Below are 4153 nucleotides of genomic sequence, written 5' to 3'. Positions count from 1 at the left end.
TTGTGGAATAGAGTGGACGAGAGTGATCTCTCAAGTTGTGTGAGTGTAGTCTCCAGGTGCAGGCCACACCTGAGAGCTACATTTCTTTCTTTTCAATTCTGTTCACATTTTATCTTTACAAAAACCTGAATTCAGAAATTTTTCCCAGTCCCCTCATGCTGGTCCGTGCACATCATCCCACTCGTCTAATTAATTTATAAAAAGAGTCAACCAACTTACTTCCACCTTAATTTGAAATATATACGCCTTCAGGAAACCAAAAATAATGTTCAGCAATGCTGCCATTAAAATTGGAAGTAAAAGTTAATAGTGTTCAGCAACGCTCCCATTAAAATTGAAATGAAATATTCCGTGTGCATCATCCCGCTCGTCTAATTAATCTTATAAAAAGAGTCAACCAACTTACTTCCACCTTAATTTGAAATATATACGCCTTGAGCGAAACCAAAAATAGTATTCAGCGATGCTGCCATTAAAATTAAAAGTAAGAGTCAAATTGTACGAGATATTTTCATCCAAACAAGTGGATTATAAACCTAGACGAATTGGTTTTGACTTTATTAAAACATTATTGGTACATTAACTTTGTGAAGGTAGGCAGGGAGGAATGGGTTTTGACTTTATTAAAACATTATTGGTACATTAACTTTGTGAAGGTAGGCAGGGAGGAATGGATTGTCAAGAAAGATTAGGAGTCCGAAGGCCTTCCATAATGTTTGCCGTGATATGAATGGATCGAAAATGCCCGTTTGCTAATTTGTGTGTTTGCCGTGATATGAATGGATCGAAAATGCCCGTTTGCTAATTTGTGTGGAGTCATTTTCAGGGATGAGATGCCTTCGTTAGGTATTGAGCCGCCCTTTTTAGATGAGATGACTCAATGTCACTCAGAGCTTAGGGCAACCAAGTATGTCCTCTTTTAGAGGAGACATTAATGGCTATGGCTACTTTGGCATTGCTACCAGCACCGTCGTTCCCAATCAAAAGCAAACCGCAATTGAAAACCAAAACCCAATTCAAACAGCGAAGCAGTGGGAATGCAGAGGCAAACAGAATAATAAGGAATGCTCTTAAATCCGAACCTAGCCTTAAACACCAGAAAAATCCACATAAAAAACGCATTTCTACCATGAACGCAGAGTTCAATTCGCCCTGCAAGGAAGGCCAACTGAAGGAGGCCTTGGGCTATTTGCAAGTCATGGATGAACGAGGCATTGCGATCGATGACACCATGCACGCTTCACTGCTGGATGCATGTGGCTCTGCAAAGGCCTTGGCAGAGTCAGAAAGTCCATGCCCACATGCTCGCAAATGGGTTTCAGCAAAATATGTTCTTAGCTACCAGAACTGTGGATATGTATTCCAAGTGTGGAAGCCTTGCGGATGCCCGTCTTGTTTTTTGCGAAATAGCAAGTCCAAATATTTTTCTGTGGAATTCCAGTATCAGAGCTTGTGTCACGCATGGAAGTTTTGAAGAGGCATTGATATTTTATCGTCAAATGCAGCAGGCTGGCGTACAGCCGGATAAATTTACTTTTACTTCTGTACTTAAGGCGTGTACCAGCTTGTCAGATCTGGAAATGGGCAGGGGATTCACAATCACATAATCAGAAGTGGGATTGAGGCAGATGATTATTTAGATAGCAGCCTTTTGATTATGTATGCAAATTGCAAAATCTGGTAATGTGGGAATTGTTCGCCAACGGTTTGACAAAATGCCTCGAAGAAATCTGATTTCATGGAATGCAATGATTGCGAGCTATGTTCGAAGTGGGCTTGGTGATGAAGCGTTGAGACTCTTCTCTCGGATGCAACTATCAGGTGAGAAACCTGACTCGGTCACTGTTGTGAGTGTTGTCCGTGTCCGCTCTGATTTAGCAGCTCTGCGATAGGGAAAGGAGCTTCATGGTTACATAGTCAAAAATGGATTTGAGTGTGATCTTCTTGTGGGGAGTTCCCTCATAGATATGTACAACAAATGCGAGAAGGTTACTTCTGCACGCCACTTGTTTGATAAAGTGCCCGGAAGAGATGTCATCTCATGGAATGCAATGATTGCAGGGTATGAAAATAATCTGTATTTTAATGAGGTGTTTGAGCTCTTTTCCCAGATGCAAGTAGCGGGTTTGAAACCTGACTCCTTCACTATTGTAAGCGTCCTTCAGGCATGTTCCCACTCAGGTTCTATTCGAAATGGGAAAGGAATCCATGGTTACATAATCAAAAGTGAATTTGCATCCAATGGTTTTGTAGAAAGTGCCCTTGTAAAGATGTATGCCAAATGTGGGAGCGTAGAGGTTGCACGCCAGTTGTTTGATCAGATGTTTCAGAGGGATTTGATTTCTTGGAATGCCATGATTGTTGGGAATGCTCAAAATGGCCATCCTAATGAAGCCTTGAGACTCTTCCGTCAAATGCAACTAGCGGGCCTTATGCCTGATTCCAACACCATTGCGAGTGTTCTTCCTGCATGTGTTTCCCTAGGAACTATTCAACAAAGCAAGGAGATACATGAATATATAATTAAATCTGGGCTGGAGCCAGATGCCTTTGTGATGAGTGTTCTCATTGACATGTATTGCAAATGTGGAAGTGTCGACATTGCACAGCGTGTGTTTGACCAAATGTCTAAAAGAGATGTGGTTGTATGGAATACCATAATTTCAGGCTATGGAATGCATGGGCATGGCACGGATGCTCGCAAACTCTTTTACCAAATGCAGCAAGAAGGATTGAAGCCAGTCCATGTTACCTTCATTTCTGTTTTGTCCGCGTGCAGCCATGCAGGCCTGGTTGATGAAGGCTGGAAATGCTTTAATCAGATGACTCGAGTTTATCATATCAAACCTGAGCTGGAACACTGTTCCTGCATGGTTGACCTTCTTAGCCGTGCAGAGCATCTAGATGAAGCACATGAACTTATCAAAATGATGCCATTAGAACCTGATGCTGGTGAGTGGGGGTCTTGCTTGGTGTTTGCCGAATTCATGGCAATATAGAGCTAGGAGAATATGTGGCAGAGCGTCTTTTTGAGCTAGACCCTGAAACTCCCGGATATCATGTTCTGCTATCAAACATCTATGCTATCAATAACAGGTGGGATGGTGTAGCAAAGGTGAGAAAAATGATGAAAAGCAGAGTGAAGAAAAAACGAGGAATCAGCTGGATCACCATCAAGAACAGAGTACATGAATTCATAGCAGGGGACAGATCTCATCCACATTCAGAGAAAATTTATGCAGTGCTAGACATCTTGGCTGGGCAAATGGAGGACGTTGGGTATGTGGTCGACACAAATTTTGTGTTTGAGGAGGTAGATGACTAGGAGAAGGCGCAAATACTTTATGACCACGATGACTAAGAGAAGGCGCAAATATTCTATGGCCACAGCGAGAAGCTTGCCATTGCTTTTGGTTATCAACAGATGCCTAGATTAGCTATCCAGATTACCAAAAACCTTCGTGTCTGTGGGCACTGCCACAGTTCCACAAAGCTCATTCCGATGATCACCAGGAAGGGAATTGTTGTGAGAGATGCAAACTGTTTCCATTGTTTCTCGAATGGATTCTGTTCTTGCACTGATTATTGTAACGCTAATTGAAATATCATCTCATTGTTTCTCGAATGGATTCTGTTCTTGCACTGATTATTGTAACTCTAATTGAAATATCATCTCATCCAAAACTGCGCATGACTGCAAGCATAAGCAATTACTTGCCTTTTGTGACGACCATGTGTTTGACAGAACAAGATGGACAAAGGAAAAACCAGAGGGGATTAGTAAAAGATTTGATGTGCATCAGTTTCTGTTCGGTGTATCTAGGGTGCATACATAACAAAAAAAAAAACCTGGATAGTTAGTGACATTTTCATAAGACAGATTGAATTTTTACCTGACTCATTTCTTCATATCGGCCACAATTTTACAAAAAATGTCGAATAGGGGTTACATTAAGTATAATATTGCCAGCAATTTGCATAATGCAGTGTTGTTGGGTGGTATGACAATGGTGACACATCATGTGGTCAGATGATACTGACCTAGACGGTATTTCGGGCATAGTTATTTAAGGCTGTGTAGAAGATTTGAAGAGAAGCTATGCATGACAGATTTTATTTATGCAATGCAAAGCTATTAATATTTGTCAAATAC

The 4153-nt window shown here is 41.3% G+C and overlaps 1 pseudogene; it reads left to right on the top strand.

The window, feature by feature from the left end:
- The first annotated feature begins 660 nt into the window (after nucleotides 1-660).
- LOC149220423 (pentatricopeptide repeat-containing protein At3g12770 pseudogene) lies at nucleotides 661-3911 on the top strand (annotated as a pseudogene).
- Nucleotides 3912-4153: the final 242 nt, after the last annotated feature.

The sequence above is a fragment of the Pinus tabuliformis genome, chromosome Q (genome assembly GCF_031772625.1).
Source record: "Pinus tabuliformis cultivar Carrire ecotype Pingquan chromosome Q, CPIR1, whole genome shotgun sequence".
NCBI lineage: Eukaryota > Viridiplantae > Streptophyta > Pinopsida > Pinales > Pinaceae > Pinus > Pinus tabuliformis.
This window is presented reverse-complemented; position numbering and strand designations above follow the sequence as displayed.